This window comes from Bos grunniens, chromosome 1 (genome assembly GCF_055505025.1).
Source record: "Bos grunniens cultivar Pamir isolate PY7600 chromosome 1, Bosgru_T2T1.0, whole genome shotgun sequence".
In the NCBI taxonomy this organism is placed as follows: Eukaryota; Metazoa; Chordata; class Mammalia; order Artiodactyla; family Bovidae; genus Bos; species Bos grunniens.
In genome coordinates this window covers 93,678,089-93,698,850 of record NC_141165.1, presented here as the reverse complement: position 1 = coordinate 93,698,850, position 20,762 = coordinate 93,678,089, and the positions used below count along the sequence as shown (strand labels likewise).

Below are 20,762 nucleotides of genomic sequence, written 5' to 3'. Positions count from 1 at the left end.
GCTACGTGTGTGATAAGAAACAAGCCCTACCTTTAGTGGATACAAGTTTTGGCTCAGTCCTGTGTTCATGCTCTACTTAACTCCACTCACAGCTACTAATATAACTCACATGAGATTGAAAACCATAGAACCATGATTATCTTTATTAATATTCAGTAGTAATATTGAATATTACTATAGTATAGTAGTAATATTCAGTAACAATATTCAGAATAATATTAATATTCTATGCCAGGGATTGTATTTTTATATATATGTATATATATATAGTATATATAATTATTTTTATAACTCTACAGGGTAGGTATTACTCTACCTATTTTACAGATATGCAAACTGAGGTTCAAAAAATTAAGTAAACATGCCCAAATCACACAGTATATAAATGAGGGAGCCAGGATGGAACCCAAGTCTCTCTTAATCCATAGTCTCTATATTTCTAGTTTCATCTGGATTCAACATAAACTACACTAAACTGTCTATGAAAAATGAAAATAAAGGCATTTCCTCACTCAATTGCTTATTAATTTGATCAATTATGTAATGAATATTGAGCACCACGCTGCACGACTTCAAGGGTCACCAATCATGAAACATCCCCCCAGTAACCCCTTCCTCCTAGCACAATGTGGCTGGTGCCCCAGAACTGCACAACTTACAGATTCCAGCACCATTGGACAAGGCATCCTGAATGATACAAAACAGCAAGACACTCATTTTCGATTTGGGGGATAAATAAAATCCTCACTAACCTTACAGCAAACAGTCATTAAAGTTATAATAACTCCTCGAGAAAGGTTAAAAAAGACAGAGGACATTCCAAAGGAAGTGTCCAGCTTCCCCGAGAGCTGCTTGGGGAGATTCATAAGGGAGCCCTGTAAACACCAGGAGCATCTTGCTGGCTGCACAGGTGGCTTTGCATGGTCAAACACATTCAAAGACCCGACAGGGAAGCGAGGCGAATGGGAAAAGCCTTTCACATTTTTTAATCTTCTGTGTTGATTTATCTTCCCCTGTGCTGAGAGTGGAAGTAAGGCATTCTCCTCGCCTCCTCCCAATTTCACCTCCTTCCCAACTTGTACATGTGCGCATGCACGCATGCATACACATACACACACACAATCAATTTAAATTTATAATTCATTGGTGTTCCTCTTCATTCAGGTTTCAGTGACTCAATTTTAGGGAATGCAAATCCATGTTCTTATGCCACCTGCCCTGGCTCAGTGATCACTTGTCAGTAAACTGACTTTAAATGAATATACATTAAATTAAAGGACATTTGAAAAGGCCTGCAGTTCTAAGAATAGACATTAGAGAGTATAAAAAGTAATGAATCCATATTTGGACACCAAGTAAACTTCTCTTCCTGTTATTTCTTTGGCTCATGTAAATCTGATAATGCACTTGTGCCTCTAAAGTTAGGTATATTAGGTCAGGGATTCAATTTCGACTTTCTTTTCACATACCTAACATGATCTATTGCTACAGTTCCATAAAAATATTAAATCGATGCTAATCACATATATATGTGCAAATACATATGAATAAACACACACACAGTCCTCACCCAGAGATAAACTGCATCTGTTCACCCTCTCCTTCCATTGGTATCTAAGTTTTTACTGTTACCAAGGAAAGAAGATATTAATGTTTTGCTCTAGTAGTCAGAAGATTGGAAGTAGTAAAACAGATGCACCACAGTCATGTTTATTTAAGTTTTTTTATCTAAAGACCAAAAGGAAGCAAATCTAATTGGTGGATACATGAATCAGGGCTGTCTTTTCAAAAAGATTATTTTCTTGTTTCTGACTTTCCTCTCTTGCTCTATCCAACACCTCATCTCTGCAAATACAGGGCCTGTTTTATAATGAATCTCAGGAAACCCTGCCTGTCACTCAGCCATCCAGGGAGCAGTCCTCCATGGCATGGCACGTCCCTTCACAGGTGGCTATGCCTGCTGAGAAGACATCAGAGAGTCCCCAGCGAGAAGAAAAACCACAAAACAGAAGCCTTTAAAATCAAATCAAGTTTTCAGTAAGAAAGGTTGTTTCAGTTAGGGGAGGAAGAGAGCTCAGAGGAGATGGGGACCAGAGCCAAATGCCAAGTATCCTCTTCAGGATAAAGGGAAATGCAGATAAGTGGTGCCCCAGAGCAAATCAAACCTGCCTGGTCCTTACAAACTTGAGCTTCAAAAAAATACAGGTTCCTGGGTGCCACCCAAAAGCTGTTGAGTCCAAACCTCTGGGCATGGAGTCTAAAAATCTGTACCTTTTCAAAGTGCACCAGATGATGGGAGCTCATTCAAGTTTGGAACCATGGCCTTTTAAGACACACAGACACACTCTCTCTTGTCCGATTAGAAGCTGACAAAGATCCTGAAGGGGGGACAGGTTACTGGGACCCCTGAGACCCTGTGTAGGGTGGGGAACTAAACTGTCCCTAAACTGTTTAGGGACAGAGGAACAGCAGTTCTCAGTGAACGAACCATAACAGGAGATAGATTTAGTATAATTTAGACATTCACTCATAGCTCTGGAATTCAGTGGCAAGAACAGGAATGCGAAGGAAAATATAGATGCAGAGGGCGTTAGACAGGAAAATTTAATGCAACGTGTGGACTGGTTGAATATGAGGTGTGTTCAGACACAGTGATTCTGAGGTTTGGATGTGTGTCCCAGGGCCAGCATTTTCTGTCTACTCCACAACCACCATCCTGTTCTTTCTTCTCACCACTGCAACAGCCTCCAGACCAGGGGCCCCATTCCTTGACAATCCATTATCTTCCTCACAGATCACGGTCACCCAAAAATATAAATGAGATCATTTCACCCCTTACTTAACCTGGCCTCAAGGCCCTTCGTGATCTGACTCAGCCTCATCCTTTTCCACTCTCTCTTCCACATCACTTTCCCACACACATCACTTTCTTTGACTTGCACAGTTTCCTCCCACTGCCTGAGATGTCTGTCCTTCTCAAGGCTGATTCATTACTCAGATCTCAGGTCAAATATCACTTCTGTAGGGAAGACACCCCTCACCCCCAAGTCTAAGTCAGATCCCTTGTTATACACTCTCATGGCTCCTTGTTGCTCTTTTCATCAGTAGTAAAGTATACTTTTGTGATTATATGATTAATGTCTAACTCTCCTATGGAAATGCAAACTCCACTGAAGCAGAAACTTTAGCTTTCAGTCCATAATCTGCCCAACATCTAGAATAGTGTCTCAACTATAATATTTGTTTTACTAGGAAAAAAATAGAAACCCAATGTACTTGGATGGCTGGGAGAATCAGTACCACTGGAGAGACAGGAAAGCCAGGAAAGGAAAAAAAAAAAAAAGAATCATTTGATTTCAAGTACTGAGAATATTTGACAGCAGCAAATGCAAAGTGGTCTTTAAGTAAAAGATAATAAGTGTTATTACAATGACATTTGACTTTAACAGATAATTGATAACTTATGTTGTACTCTAAGGCTGAAAATAAAAACTTGGAACATATAATCATTTAAGTGGTAGTTAAATCCTGAGAAATCCAAATGAAAAGGTGCACATAAACAATAACCGAGGACCAAATATGGAATCTAAAGGATCGCCCATGGTTAGGGAGTGGGAGGACCAAGTGAGAGAAGGATGGACACACGCAGCCAGGGCATGAATAGAGAGCTCAGTGAAGTCAAATGTGGCCGAGAAGACAAGACCGTGAGGATTGAACGGGCTGTTGCTTCTGGCACAAATCTGCTCTTTGAAATGCTGAGCACTTGGAAGACACTGAAACTGTCTTGGAGCTTGGGTAAAGAAGTGGGCAGATAGATTTTAAAAAGCCTATTTTCAAACACTTCCCTATATACATCTGCAAATACAATCTCAGCCTCTTGAATCGTGCCCCACAGCAGGCATATTAAAAGCTCTTGCGTGAGTCCCTTCCTCACTTTTCCACCCTCATTCAGACTCCAGATCCACCCTTGGAGCCATACATTATTAGGGATGTATACAACCTGAAGTAAGTCCAAACCTCAGTAGACAGACAACTTCAAATACTGTCCTATGAAAACAAGTTGAAGTTGAGGCTATTTTTCTCAGAGACGGGTAAGACAGGGTGAGATGCAAGGTGGGGAGATAAGAGGGTAACAGCGCATTGTTGAGCTGTCCACCAAAATCACTGATTTTTCAATCTTCCCCAGTATACTGTGAGCATCATAAGCGCAGCGACCACTTTTCAGTGTACTAGGGCTCCAAGGCAGGTCTGGGACTAAACAAAATATTCAATAAATATTTGGCTTTTTAAAAAAGTAAACAAATGATAACTTTCTTCTAATTTTCAAAGAACTGTGATGCAGAAAAGTGAAATTTGCTCTTTGTGGTCCCAAACGATAGAATTAAAAACAATGAGTAGAGAAGGTATAAGGAGAAAGCTTTCATATTAATACAGTAAGTCCCCCACATATGAACAAGCTCCATTCCAAGACTGCATTTGTAAGTCCAACAAATTTAACCTTGGTGTCCAACTAACACAATTGACTCTATAATACTGTACTGTAATAGGTTTATAATACTTTTCACACAAATAATACATGAAAAACAAACAAGGGCCTTCCCTGAGGGTCTAGTGATTAAAACTTCACCTTACAATGCCAGGGGTACAGGTTCAACCCTTGGTCAGGGAGCTCAGATCTCATATGCCTCATGGCCAAAAAAAACAAAACAAAACACAGATGCAGTACTGTAACAAGTTCAGTAAAGAATTTTAAAATGGCCCACATCAAAAAAAAATCTTGAAAAACAAACAAGAAAAGTGAAACATTTTTAATCTTACAGTACAGTACCTTGAAAAGTATCATAGTACAACATAACAGCTGGCATACAGGGGCTGGCATTGAGCGAACAGGCAAGAAGAGTTACTGACTGGAGGAGGGGGAGGAGGTGGCACATGGTAGAGCTGAAGGGCCATCAGCAACAGGAGATGGAGGGGAAGCTGCAATTTCACTCACATCTGACGGCGATGGCACAGGTTCTGGTTCCTTGCTGGATTCAATTCTAGCTACCCTCTTGAAAAAATGATCAGTGATGTCTGGATAGTGGTTCTTTTTTTCTCATCGTGGATGACGCAGTAGCCCTGGACTCCATTCTGAACGGCTGCTGCAACCTTCGAGTACCTTTCTATGTTTGGGCCCTGTGTCTCAAAAAGTAACAGTACCTCCTCAAATAGAGCTAACTTACGTGCTTGGACATGCAGACGATATTCGCATCTTTGAAGGTTCACAACCTGAAGGTTCTTATGTAGGGGACTTACTGCATAAAAAGACCTTCCTACAGAGCTCTTATTTAGGGATTGAGCACTTTCTTCCTTGGAAGTACCTTAACAGAGATCAGCCATGTCTGAGGCAGTGACAACAATGCAAAGGAGATTTAAGCATCAAGTGAGTTTACTTTGGTCATGGCTCTCAAACTTGGCTGCAAAGTAGAAACAGTTAGGGTTTTGTTTTTGTTTTAATACGGACACCTAGGCACAATCCCAAGAAACTTGATTTCCTTTGGTCTAGGGCATGAAGATTTTAAAATACTCCCATATGATTCTACTGTGCAACTGCAGTTGAGAATCATTAGTCTAGATGAAAATTTAAGATTCCTTCCAAACTTAGACTCTGTGATTCTCCATCTCAGGAAATGGGTGCTTCCACTCGAAATAGTCCAATTTTGACTGACTGACTAACTCATTAGATGTTCTCTAACACTGATTAAACTAATGAGGCATCTAAAGCAATATTCCAAACAGAAGGATAGAAAGTTGGCCAGAGAAAGACAGAGAGGGAAAGAAAGGGAGAGCAGGGGAGAGGAGACAGAGAGAGGCAGCGGGGAGAGCAAGCTGTATTAAAGCATATATCTTAATTTGTAGTTTTTGACTTCTAAATAATTGAATTTGCACTTTATCAAAATTTCAGATAGTGCTGGCTGTCCAAACATGAGAAGTTCTTCTCCTGATGTTTCCTGATATGGAAGCATCACCAGTTGGATCACCAGTAGGTGTGGATTTAATCAGAGGCCTCAAAATTCTCAAATCTCAAAATGCTATTTGACCTTTCAGCCTGAAGACTGAAAATACCCAAAGTGAATGGAAGAGTACATATGGTTGTTAGAATGCAAGTAGGTGACAATCAGATAATTTCATATGCTGCTTTTCATCCTGAACTATTTTAGTAAAAGTCTGCTCTTTGGTAAATGAATAATTCACTTATATTTCAAATGTATTTTAAATGCATCCCATTTGAAAGCAAGCTAAGATATATTTAAATAATGTTATCACTTCTTAATAGGTTGAGAAGTGGTTTGGGGTGCTGCTCTAGACAGAAGCAGCCAGTCAGCTGTGCACCTAGTAAAATGGAGATGGGATGGGCACTGGACCCTTTTCTTCAATCCAATAACAGGAGGCAAATTCCACTGGATAGGGTTCACAGTTTCAGGGTTCCTTTAACTTAGCTTCCCAGATCCTGATTTTGCCACCCAAGTCTGTTCAGTACTTAGTTCCCACTACCTGTGGTTCCCTATGATTGAGGATTCAATTCATCTAGACTTACATTCATAGATAAGACCATAATTCTAAAATAAATTTATGTCATTAAGATATAAACATTTTAAAAACATGCTTAGACAAATATAATTAATTTCCAACAAAGAAAGTTAGGGGTGAAAAGGCACACTGCCATGTCACTACTAAGTGTTCAAACATGCTTACTATAAGGCAGAGACTGAAGGTCAGTTCTTCAGGCAGAGACAGGTATGTGATGGCTACCATTCAAGCAACATAGATGCTTCTTTTTAAACCACTACTGTTTGAACAGAGTGGTTAAGAATGATTACTATATTTCTGGCAAGAAGCCTCAGAAACTGAAAACATTATTACCTTCAAGAATAAAAATCCCATCTGGTACTAAAATTCATGGACAAATAATTTTATCTATACCACTACTGTCTTTTTATATTCTGTTCCATGTAAAGTAAGTTCTATAAAATAAGAGGAACTAGGGTAGGAAGTTCTGGGTGAGTGGGGTTTTCAATCTCAAATAGGATGAGCAGGGAAGGTCTTACCAAAAATTTAACATTGGAGCAAAGACCCTAAGAAAGTGAGACAACTGTGCACACATGTGGTATGAGGAAGTCCCAGGCGGAGGGAACAAGTGAAAACCTCATGAGGCAGGAATGACTGGAGGATTGGAAGCCAGAGTGGTCACTGACATGTAGTAAGACAGGAGGCAACTATCAGGACATTGGCTCAGAAAGAGGTGTGAAGAGTCTTGTAGTAAGAGCTTTATTAAGGACTCTGGCTGTTACTCTGAGTGAAACGTGGATCCATTCAAGGTTTTGAGCAGAGGAGCAACATAATTTGACTTTGGTTTTTAAAGAATCATTCTAGCTGCCACGTTGAAACTTCACCATAGCAGGCAGCCAAGGCAGAAGCATGGAGACCATTCAGGGATGATACTGCAATAAACCAGGTGAAAGAGGATGGCATATGGGACCAGGGTGATAGTAGGAGAGGTGATAAGTGGTGGTCAGATTATGGGTATTTGAGCATCTTGAAAATAAAACCAATATACTATGCTGATCCACTGAAAGTAGAATGTTAGATAAAAAGATAAATTAGGGATGACTTCCAGCACTTGAGCCCAAGCAACTGAAAGGGAGGAGTTGCCCTTTATTGATAAATAAAAATTAGGAAAATCATAAAGGGGAGAGCAGAGGTTCAGTGTGAGATATTAATTTTTTAAATGTCTATTAAAATTTAAGTAGAGAGTTTGGTAAGCATATGATTATATGCATTTCAAGCCCATGGGAGCATTTCAGGCCAAAGATAAAAACTTGGGAGTCATCATCAGACATAATATTTAATACATGAGTCTGGATAGGTGTGGGTGTAGGCAGAACAAGGAAGATATCCAAGGACGGTACTCTAGAGAATCCAATAATTAGGGGTCAAGAAGTTCAGGTTGCACCAACCAAAGGCAATGAGATGTGGAGTGGCCATTGAGGTGTCAGGAAACCAGAAGAGTGTGATATTCTGGAACCCAAAGGAAGAAACTGTTTCAAGAATATAAGATTATAACCAAACATGCTAAATGCTGTGATAGAGCAATTAGAGTTGAGAACTGTTTTTAGCAATGGGAAAGGCACTGATGGTCACTGTAAGAGCAAATAGGTTGGAGTGGAAGAGGTGAGAAGCCTGAGTGGAGTGGATATATGACAGGAGGAAAGAGAAGGGCTCAAGATGGTAGATAAGAGGACATGGGGCTCACCTCCACCAACAAACAGAACAAAAATACATCTACATTTGGAACAATTCTCATGGAAAACTAACTGGAAACTAGCACAAAAACTCCTACAAAACCAAGGCTGCAAGAAAGATTTCTATGGAATTGGGTGGGATGGGGGGAAGGCACTCAGTCAGAACCCATGTCTCTAATAGAGAACTCAGAGGAAAAGGAAGGCCACACAGATGTACTCTCATCCTGGAGAATGAGCAGGTCAGACCACAGACAGGGTGTCCCAGTCCTGGGGTCATTCACAGAGGATACAAGCCACCTTGGCTGGTTAGAAAACTGCTAGGATTGAGAAAAAGGCTGGAGAAGCCTGGAACTCCAATCACAAGGAATGCACAGGTGGTAGCTTGCAACCAAATGAGGCACAGAGAGGTCTGCCCTAGCGGATGCCACCTCATCACATTTCCCAACCCAAGGTGAGTGAATACCCCAGCTATGTTCACCCCACACCACACCTTGGTACCAGATCTAAGGCAGCCTGGTCCTAGGAAAAGACTCAGTCTATGGATGCTAAGACAACTTGGGACCTGAAGTGTGGTCCGGATAGGCAATGGCAGCCAATGTTGGCAGTGACTCAAAAAGCACCCCAGAAGCAGCCCAGACATCTGACAACAGCTCAGTTACTCAAACCCCTACAACCAACACATCAAGATCCCCAGTCCCAGCTGAGCAAACATCCCAGCCCAGTCCACTCTATACCATTACCTTGCACTAGATCTGGAACAACCCCAAGAGGGAAAAAATATGACCTTGGATTGCATCTGAGTGGAGTCACAGATGCCTACACAAGCTGTGCATAAGACCTCTGAAAGTATACAATCCACAGTCACTATAGCTACTCGCCTCCTTTGGGGCAAAGGCCTCAGGGCACGGAAAAGAAAAAAATACACTTAAAGAGAACATAGTCAATCTGAGTCTGACCCTCAGGGCATCTGTTCCACCAATGTAGGAGGCAGACCTCAATCCTGACAGGAATTGATAGCCGCTGAGCAGACAGGAAGTCCTGCCTCACACTCCGGGCTTGGGCTCTAGCCTCTCTAACACTAACCACACTCCTTATCAAGGTGATAGCAGCCAGCACACCCTAGGGAAAGATGTGGCAGGCATCCACAATAACTACAGCCATCACAACGAAAGAACCTGGGTACACCAAGTCTACAGACAGCCCTCACACATAAAAATAGCCCTTCAAGACCACAATAGATGACTGTCTCACCTAAATTCGTAAAAACAGAGGAAATTAAATAAAAGGAAAGGGCAGAGGAACTGCTCCCAAATGAAAGAGAAAGAGAAAACCTCTTAACAAATAATAAAACAGAGAAAATCAGTCCATCAGATACTTAGTTCCAAAGCTAGTAAAAAAAAAAAATGAATCAATCTAAACACAAGATCATTTTAAAAAGAAACTATAAATTATAAAGCAATCTCAATCAAAAATAGGTAGTTCAATTCCTGAAATAAAAAGTACTCAAACCACAATGGGAAAAACAAAAAGAATGACAAATGAACAAAGAACTATAAAAACAATTGGGAAAAAAAGGAATAAAGTGGCAATAAGTACATACCTATCAATAATTATTTCACATGACAGTGTACTAAATGCTCCAATCAATGGCTGACTGGGTTTAAAAAAAAAGGGGGGGGTGGCTATTCAATATACTGCTTACAAGAGACTCACTTCAGGGTGAAAGACACATACAGACTGAGAGTGAGAGGACTGGAAAAATATACTTCATGCAAATGGAAATGACAAGAAAGCAGGGGTAGCAATACTCATCAGAAAAAAATACATTTTATATTTTTACATAATGCATTTTTATAAAGCATTACATAATGATAAAGGGATCAATATAAGAAAAGGATATTACACTCATTAACATACACATACCCAATACAAGAGCACCTAAATATACAAAGCAAATACTAACAAACAAAGAAAAAAAAAAATTGACAATAACACAGTGCTAGTAGGAGACTTTAACACCCTACTGACATCAATGGGCAGATCATCTAGACCAAAAATCAACAAGGCAATAGAGATCCTAAATAATAAAACAGACCAGTTGGACTTAATTGATATCTACAGGACACTAAAACCAAAAACAGCAGAATACACATTCTTTTAAAGTGCACAGGGAATTCTCTTCAGAATATATCACATACTAGATCCCAAAACAAGCCTTAAATTTATGAGGACAGAAATTACATCAAGCATCTTTTCTGATTACAACAGTATGAAAGTAGAAATCAACTATAGGAAGAAAAACAGGAAAAGAACAAACATATGGAGACTAAACAACATGCTACTAAAAAGAATCAATGACTCAACAAAGAAATCAGGTAATACCTCAAGACAAATGACAATGAAAACACAACCGTACAAAATCCATGGGAGGCAGCAAAAGCAGCTTTAAGAGTGAAGTTCATAGCGACACAGGCCTTCCTCAAGAAACAAGACATATCTCAAATACATAACCTCAGTTCAGTTCAGTCGCTAAGTCCTGTCCAACTCCTTGCGACCCCATGAATTGCAGCACGCCAGGCCTCCCTGTCCATCACCAATCCCGGAGTTCACTCAAACTTACATCCATTGAGTCGGTGATGCCATCCAACCATCTCATCCTCTGTCGTCCCCTTTTCCTCCTGCCCCCAATCCCTCCCAGCATCAGAGTCTTTTCCAATGAGTCAACTCTTCGCATGAGGTGGCCAAAGTACTGGAGTTTCAGCTTTAGCATCATTCCTTCCAAAGAACACCCAGGACTGATCTCCTTTAGAATGGACTGGTTGGATCTCCTTGCAGTCCAAGGGATTCTCAAGAGTCTTCTCCAACACCACAGTTCAAAAGCATCAATTCTTTGGCCCTCAGCTTTCTTCACAGTCCAACTCTCACATCCATACGTGACCACTGGAAAAACCATAGCCTTGACCAGATGGACCTTTGTTGGCAAAGTAATGTCTCTGCTTTTGAATATGCTATCTAGGTTGGTCATAACTTTCCTTCCAAGGAGTAAGCGTCTTTTAATTTCATGGCTGCAGTCACCATCTGCAGTGATTTTGGAGCCCAAAAAAATAAGTCTGACACTGTTTCCACTACTTAAAAGAATAAGATAAACAAAACCCAAAATCAGCAGAAGGAAGGAACTAATAAGGATTAGAGAAGAAATTTATAAAACAGAGATAAAACAACAATAAAAAGGATCAATGAAACTAAGAACTGGCTTTTTGAAAAGATAAACAAAATTGATAAACCTTTAGCCAGACTCACCAAGAAGAAAAGAGAGGGGACCCAAATAAACAAAATAAGAAATGAATTAGGATAAATAACAATCAACATCACAGAAGTATTAAAAAATCATGAAAGAATACTGTGAACAGTCTCATGCCAATAAATCAGACAACCTAGAAGAAATAAATTTCTAGAAACACAGTATGCAAAGACTGAGTCAACAAGAAATAGACAATTTGAACAGATGGATCAGAAGTGAAATTAAATTTGTAATTTTTTAAAAGTATTAAAAAAAAAAATCCCAGCAAACAAAAGTCCAGGACCAGACAGCTTCACAGGGGAATTCTACCAAACATATAAAGAATTTGGGAGTGTTGCTTTCACTTCAGTTTTTTGGAATAGTTTGAGAAAGACAAAAGACACAAACTACTATTTATAAAATAGACAAGCAACAAAGATATACTGTATAGCATAGGGAATTATATGTATTTATCTTATAATAACCTATAATAAAATATCTTCTGAAAAATACTGAATCAATATGCAATATACCTGAAACCACCACAATAGTGTAAATCAACTATACTTAAATGTTAAAAACAAGGCAGGAGCTGAAGTAGAAACAGCAGATGCAGACAGTCTAAGTAGACCTCAATGACTGACTACAGGAGCCAATGAAGAACTAGATGTATCCCCTGATTTCAGCAGCAGAAATTGGCACATATAAAGTGGGCCCAAGTTTACCCTAAGAGGAAGGAAAGAGCTGCTTATCTCTTTGTAATAAGATAAGACATTTTTAACTGCTCATTTTCTCAGCCCACCTGGCTTCTGAATCCAAAGTCACAGTGTTCCTGTTCAATTTGACAAACTCGGGTGGCAGGCTTAGATTTCAGCTCCAATCATTTTCAAGGCCCTCATACGAATCCATGCCCCAAATGCCTCCAGCCTCCACCCAATCAATAAATTGCAGTTAATGCCTGTAGGGAAAATGGCCTTTGATGAGACTCAGTGTTAGCAGCCAATCCAAGCCCATTAACTTCCACATCTGGAAATAGGTGAGTAAGGAAAACGAGGCTGATGGCTTCAATTTAGTTCTCATCCATCTATCAGCATCACAATAACCCAACTCAAGGACTTACAATTCAGGGTGATTGGACGACTCAGCTGAGGTCCAAGACTGAAATAATAAGGAGGCTGAAAGTCAGGATTCAGGATTACTGGGAGAGCCATTTCCAAGAATCAGGTTTAGAGTCAGGGAGCAAGAATAAAAGGCACCAAATAAGATGCTCAGAGGCTCAAACCCAGAAAAGCCATCAAGCTGATGTAGTGTAATATTCACAGCTCCCCTATAACTTTTGACTCTTATTATACATATAATAAATATCATAATAAGTCTTACACTTTTAAGGTTATAATAAACCTTACATTTCTACAGCTTAATCTCCTGCAAAACACTTAACTGTCCTGTATATCTCACCCTCTTAAGCTCAGTTTTTCCTTCAATGAAATGGAGAATATTGGTGTCTGCTAAGGGACTCATGTTAAAAAACAAAACAGGAAACAGTGATGGCCAATAAAAAGCACACTTTGTTTCAGTGAATAACACTCCCCAGAGGAGAGAAAGAATTGGCTGTTTTGAGTTTAACAAAATTTGGACAGTATATGTAATGGAGTGAAAAAAGTTTAATCTGTTAACACCAGGATTCTTAAGGAGAAAACAGCCTGCAGTTAGGAAGATACTTTGATAAATAGCAGGTTGTGGTTTGCCCAGAACAATCCCAATTTCCTGCCTTTTGTCCTAGAGAAAAGGCACCTGTACTTTCAAGGGTTTTCCAGGTCTTAGGATTCGGTCACCCTACTGACTATCTGGGCAGGGAAGGAGCTGAGAACCCACTAGAGAGGGAGGGCCAGCAGGAAACAAGGCAACAAAGGGAAGGCTAAGCTGCTCTGGTATGCCCTAAGATAAACAGGAAAGAAGAGAAGAGCCAGAAGAGAGAAGAAAGCAGTTAGAAGGAACTAGGAAAATTACGTGAGCCTAGCACCCTACTCCAGTACTCTTGCCTGGAAAATCCCCTGGATGGAGGAGCCTGGTAGGCTGCAGTCCATGGGGTCGCTAAGAGTCGGACGCGACTGAGCGACTTCACTTTCACTTTTCACTTTCACTCATTGGAGCAGGAAATGGCAACCCACTCCAGTGTTCTTGCCTGGAGAATCCCAGGGACGGGGGAGCCTGGTGGGCTGCCGTCTATGGGGTTGCACAGAGTCGGACATGACTGTAGTGACTTAGCAGTAGCAGCAGCACACCGTAGGGTGTTATGTTCTCAGCAGTAGGGTGCCTTAAGATACCTCATTTCCAATTTGAAATTCTTTTCATTCTAACTTGTAAAACCTTGCCCTGTCCTCCCTTTTCCCCACTTCAGTCACTATACGTATAAATGTTTTATTTAAGTTTATTTTATAGAAATTAAAGAAATCCAAGTTATATAGGCAGGGCTAAGAGGCACCGAACAAACAGCACATAAGGGACAGGTGATGATGCAAAATCCAAAATACAGAAAAGCAGAAGTTCAAAGCCTGAGGTGACCATGAACATGTGAGCCCTCCCAGAACTCAAAATCCACAAGACCCAGTATGGAGCTCTGGGACAATTTCCTGTGATTCTCATAGAGCAGGAACATCCAGGTCACACTTGGGTTGCATGAGGAGTAAACACAATGGGAACTGACAGTTGGCCTAATCAGAAAAGGCAGTTAAAATTTCTTAAACATATTATTCAAAGCTAAACCTATAGATGCACATTTATTCATCAATGTATTCATGCAGAGCCAAAGCTGCTGCTTCTACTTTGAGCCTGTTGATTGGAGTTCTTTATTGTCTTTCTTGCATAAACCACATCCATAATGCAGCATCTAATTTCTTTAGATGAGACAAAACAATCTAAATGCTGAATTCTCCCAGACTTTTATAATATTTTCTAATCTTTTGCAGATGTTTTGCCCATCCCTAATTTGATAACAATTCTTCTTAGTTACTTGTTTTATCAAATCTTTTCCAAAGAAGCTTAGCTTTCATAGAAACACTTTCTTCTTGCATTAAAGTCCCATATACTTATGTAATATTTAATAAAGTTATATAATTATGATAACAAAGACAATGGGCATAAACAAGTTTGCACAAAGGCAGCTGACTCTTGAGAAGTGAAGTCATCCGTGGGAGCAGAAGTGGTTGGTAATAGAGCATTAGGTACTTACCACAACTCTTAAAACACAATGCACCATATTTTACAGAGGAAACAGAGACCTCTACTATTCCAAGGAGCTTAGTAAATGGAGCTGAAGTTTTTTAAGTTTCTATAGGATTTACACCTGATTTTCCTGAAGACTTAATAGCTTGCCAATACAAAGCACAGGGAACAACAGTCATGCCCTGCTCCCTCCAGTGGCTGCATCCTGGTCAGCCTGCAGACATTCCATGGGCTGCTCCTACTGATCTCCTTTCAATGGGATGCACCTGGCTCAGAAGAAAAACAATCATCCCTGTCATGGGAAAAAAATCACTCCCATTTCTAACTGAATAATCTTATTGTGTGATGGGCTTCGACATACACTCAACCCTCAGTGAAGTCCCTTAAAAGAAGCTCTGCTGTACCAAAAGCCAGACAGATCAGTTCCAGGAGACTCTCAGTAAGAAGCGTAACATTTAGTGGTAATGACTAAACGCATGTATTCAGTGTAAATTAGGACTCTCTTCCCCTGGAAAGGGCAAAGAGCTAAATCTCAGAAGTGGTCAGAGAAAAGCAAATTTTCTCCTAATCAGAAAAGCACAATCATGGTGAAGTGGAGCAGGTAAATGGAGCTGGTGTATATAATTAGGATCTTTTCTCTTTTCCTCTAAACCATGAAAAAGGAAAGGTGGGCATGTGAGGAGAAGGAAGTTTAAAATGTCTGGAAGCTGACTTTAGTTAATTGTAGAGATAGGTTAAGCTTTGATAACTGTCTTTATTAAAGAAGAACTGAAAATACCTAAAGCTCAAGAAAGTGCATGAATTTACAGGGACTTCAGATGTCAGAAATTCTAAAGTGACAGCATCCTTTTTTTAAGTTATAGATTTTTTAAAGGATTGACATTAAGTACTATATAAGCATTTAATAAGCAAGATTACTAAAATACCTAGGTTTTATGTCTCTTACATTTTAACCTATATATATATATTCTTCATTAATATAGCATTTAATAAATACACATGGGTAGTTTAGTACAAAGGGTGGTTGTTTTTATAAGAAAGGTAAAATTGAGTAAAAGAAATGTACGTACTATTGAGGGCTTACCAGGTGGCGCAGAGGTAAAGAATCTGCCTGCCAGTGCAGGAGATGTGGGTTCAATTCCTGGGTCGGGAAGATCCCCTAGAGTAGGAAATGGCAACTCACTCCAGTATTCTTGCCTGGAGAATCCCATGGACAGAGAAGCCTGGCAGGCTACAGTCCACGGGGCCGCAGAGTTCACAGAGTCGGACATGACTGAGCATGCACACACACACACATGTACCATTGTCTCTGGAACTCTGTCTCACCTATGGGTCACCTAGAAATCCACAACCAAGGAAGTTTAATTAATCAGATCTAGAACCACAGGGAAACCAGACAGCAAACTGAAAATAAGAACTGTTTTCTTAAGAAAACAAGAATTGGCAACTGGCAGAGGCAGGATATGTAAAAAGTGATAAAGTTAATCGGATGTTTTGTTTTTGTATTTAAAAAGTTCTAATCTGATACAAAGAGCCAACTCATTGGAAAATATCCTGATGCCAGGAAAGATTGAGGGCAGGAGAAGGAGGGAACAGAGGATGAGATGGTTGGGTGGCATCACCAACTCAGTGGACATGAGTTTGAGCAAATTCCAGGAGATAGTGAAGGACAGGAAAGCCTGGCGTGCTGCAGTCCCTGGGGTCACAAAGAGTCAGACAAGACTTAGCAACTGAAGAACAACCAAAAAAAAAAGAAAAGAGATTAAATGGAAGTTACTGTTTGGGGGCCTCAGAAACAAACATGCAAATTGTGTTTTACCTGCGGCCAGCTCTGCTGAAGAAGATAGACTGGTTCCAGCCTAGCTTTTGCAGTGTGAAATTGGGAGGCAGGTATTAGTGGGTTCTCCACACCTCCCTCCTTCCTCTAGATCTGCTGCTGCTAAGTCACGTCAGTCGTGTCCGACTCTGTGCGACCCCGTATAAGGCAGCCCACCTGGCTCCCCCATCCCTGGGATTCTCCAGGCAAGAACACTGGGTTGCCATTTCCTTCTCCAATGTATGAAAGTGAAAAGTGAAAGGGAAGTCGCTCAGTCATGTCCGACTCTTAGCGACCCCATGGACTGCAGCCTACCAGGCTCCTCTGTCCATGGGATTTTCCAGGCAAGAGTACGGGAGTGGGGTGCCATTGCCTTCTCCATTCCTCTTGTTCTACCCCAGCTCAAATTCAAGGCAGGGAGGTCCACGCTGAGGCCTCTGCAGGAAACCATCAACAGCAGCTGCTAATAGGAAACCTACTGACCTTTTAATGGGTCGAGGAAAGCTAAGAGAGTTGTGCAGATGATATTTATAATAGAAGAAAAAGAAACTACTTATTAAGCTGAAGCAAGATCTGGCCAGACTAGGCACTGTTCAGCCCAGTAAAGAAAAAGCTGCAGCCCTGCTAGAGAAAGGACAGTTATCACAGCTCTGCAGGTTTCCACAACATCACAGCATCACTGTAACCGCCAAACCCTGGGAGTAATGACACGGCAGTCACAGTGCACCGTAAAGCCTCACAGGACACCAGTGTTTCACAGCAGCGGTGGACGGACATTTTTCTTAACTTGCATTTAGGAAACAGTGTTAACCCATAGGAAATGGACCATGGGTGGGTCTCAGAAACCTGGGCTAAATCCAACTGCAGCAAAACATGCTGTCAATCAAATTCAAGCATGCCCATCACAGCAGAAAAGCGTGGCTGTACAAATATTTCCCAAGCCATGTTACATTGTTTTACTAACCTAACCCAAATTCACCTTTAGATTTTGAAGATTTCCATCCCATCCATTCTGGTAATACTAACCCACTTGAAACTCTAGAAGGATGGTTCTCACAGTTTGCTCCCCAGACCAGTAGCATCAGTATTACTGGAGAACATTTTTGTTAGCAATGCAAACATTCAAGCTCCACTTGACACCAAGTTACTAGGAAAACTTAGGATTAGAACCAGAATCTGTTTAACAAGCCCTCCAGGTGATTCTGATATATACTCAAGTTCAAGAACCACTGATCTTAAATTTGGCCACACGCTGAAATCTCCACCAGGGAAGCCCAGAGCTTCCTAAGAACCTTTAGAAAGCAAAATGCTGATGCCTCTTCCTCCACCTTCTCCTTGCTCCTACCTCCACCGCCACTTTCAGTTAACTGGCATCAGGTGAAACCTAGGCATCTGGATTGTTTTAAAATTCCTCAGGTGATTCAATATGCAAGAGTGACTGTAACTCTAGAACACACTCAAGAAAGAACATCAGCAGACAACTTTTCTTACCTGAGGCAAAAAAGCATACAGGTAGTCAACAGGTATTCAGAGCTACTGATTACAAAGTATAGTAAGTAATCTGTACTAATAGACTCAATAATGTTTTTCTTTTATCATATTTTAACAAAAGAAAATAATGGTGAATTTTCCAACAAAAGGCTTGGGCTTGATTTATTAAAATGTGTGTTTGAGATTTCCTGTTTTGTCCTTGCTGCTCAAGAACTCAGAGACTACTTTTTGTCGTTTGGAATTTTCTGTCTCCCTTTTAAAGTACCTGACTCCTGCTCATTTGTACCTATGAGAAAGTCCTGTTGCCAGACACGTTTATCCCCAGGCTAGCGAGTGATCTGTCAGGGTATCCAGGAAGCCAGGGATAAAGGTGCCTCATGTGTCAGGAGACCCCAAGTTAATCAAAGCCAGGTCACTTAAGATATCTTAATACTAGGACTTCCCCGGTAGCTCAGAAGGTGAAGAATCCACCTGCAATGCAGGAGACCTGGGTTCAATCCCTGAGTCAGGAAGATCCCCTGAAGGAGGGGATGGCAACCCAGTCCAGTATTCTTACCTGGAGTATCCCCTACTAGTTTATGGGGTTGCAAAGAGTTGGACACAACTGAGCAACAAAGCACAGCAATGTTGACAGAGGTATTTACCCTTTGGCTATCTTTAAGGGCTTCCCTGGTAGCTCAGATGGTGAAGAATCTGCCTGCAATGTAGGATACCTGGGTTCCATCCCTAGGTCAGGAAGATCCCCTGGAGGAGGGCATGGCAACCCACTCCAGTATTGTCACTTGGAGAATCCCCTTGGACAGAGGAGCCTAGCAGGCTACAGTCCACAGGGTCACAAAGAGTCAGACACGACTGAGTGACTTATCGTGGACATCATATGCCTGATGTTGACCTAGAGATCATGCATACTAGGACAAATATTATGAATTGGAAGGCAAAATTGGATCATTCTGGGCTCTCCCCCCATGTCTCCCAAAAACAGTGTCCATTTACTCTCCTCTGCCTTTAGGAGCACTTCCAGGAAGGCTGGAAGGCACAGACATTGTATATATGGGCTTTATTGAAAACTGCCTGAAATTATTTTGAAAGAAAGATATAAACAAATAAATGAAGGAACTGTCCCTTGAGTTCTTTTCTATGTATTTATTCAAAACATTATTCTATCTCTCCTCCTTCAAACACTTCATCCTTTGGATTCCACTGGACACTAATGTTAAATAAAGAGAAAAAATGCTTTTCCCCACTGGACATGACTGATACATGAGCTCTCATGGTGGGAGCCATGCAGAAGAGCTTTGAAATGATAATAAAGCTAACCCCTTCACTTTTCTTAATGAGAACGGAGGCTGGGGCTGGCATTCCAGGTGAAGACGTCTGTCTCCAGGAAGCCTGTGACAGGAGCAAGTGAGGACTGTGCGGCAGAGAAACAAAGGAACAGGGCAGGAAGCAAAAAGGAGGTGAGTTTCCAACACTGAGATTCATGGCAGAAACTTGTAGAAACTTATACGGCAAAAGCTTGAGAAAACAAGGCGCCCTCACCCTCTCCCAGAAGAGTGAGAGAGGAGAGGGGACAAGGAATGACAAAAACCCAAATCAAGAATGCACCCTCCAGGAGAAAAGTCAGCATTTCGTACAGAATTCCGGTGTCATATTTACACATTTATAACACCCAAAGGGCTTATTGTTCAGTCTTTTCACAGTCCTCGAGGTGAAAAATAGAACACTGCTCCTCAGAGCTTTTACCATAAAAGGGAAATAAAATTTTCCATCGAGCTGGCCCTGTCTCCCAGCCTCTCCTTCTTCTAACCAAGTTTGAGCTTGGGGAGTTGGCGCTTTGAGTGTATCTCCGGTAGCTCTGGCTTCAGGCACCAGCTCAGGGCACCATGTCTGGGGGCTTCTCACTTCTGCGGTGCTCCATCCGGTGCAGATGGCATTCCGGATAAACGTGGTTCTCTTTGGGTTTGTCAATATTTTAGAGAAGTGAAGCTTCTCTCTTTTTGTCAAGAAAGATTAAAATATAAATAACTAGTCTTAGTACTAAACACTCCCAGCAAGAAAATAAGCATATCCCTTTCGCAGAAAGTTACAGGGGTAAGCTGCTCACTTTCCACAGACTGCACTTGGAGCCATGCATTTTAGAACCCACCCACAGTCCATCCTCCGTCGTAACAATCAGGGGGAGGAAAGGTGGCCTCTGAGCAGGGCCACATGGCCAAGGCGACCAGTGCCCCAGTCTCCCAGTTCAGCTCAATTTTCCTCCCAGTTCACCTCCCCACTCCCCTGAATGCCCCAGACCACAGCAGGGCTGAGAGCTGCTACTGCCACCAGCAAAATAATAAAGGAAATAGAATGAAATCTAGTGGGATGGAAATGAAGACTTGACACCTGATGAGGATGTACACACAGGAGGCAGCGAGTAGACTTGGAGCAGGTCTTTGACTCGTAGGAAAGCAACAGAAGCAGATGATACCACTGCCACCCGTGAGGGCCGGGCGATGCAAACAGAGAGTGCCAGAGGCCCACAGAGCCTGGGCTAGGGCACAGACCCTCCTGTGTCTCTTCTGCATTGATGGTCTGGACAGCTACAAGATATAAGGTCCGACACATGTATTCTTGCACCCAGGGAGGTACTCTAGAAAATTGATTTTAGCTTCCATGTCCTTATCTG

The 20,762-nt window shown here is 41.3% G+C and overlaps 1 long non-coding RNA gene across 7 annotated transcripts in view; it reads right to left on the bottom strand.

Annotated features, from left to right (window-relative positions):
- The window catches only part of LOC147379948 (uncharacterized), a 289,568-nt gene extending 271,994 nt beyond the window's left edge, over positions 1-17,574 (bottom strand). For 2 of the 7 annotated variants that reach the window (XR_015165195.1, XR_015165194.1), the window contains exon 1: positions 14,795-15,016. This is a non-coding gene — a long non-coding RNA (uncharacterized LOC147379948). Of the gene's footprint in view, positions 1-14,794; positions 15,032-15,871; positions 15,947-16,606 lie in introns of those variants that run through there. The other 5 variants (XR_015165191.1, XR_015165189.1, XR_015165192.1 and 2 more) reach the window with 5 other exon arrangements.
- Between the last annotated feature and the right edge of the window lie 3,188 nt (positions 17,575-20,762).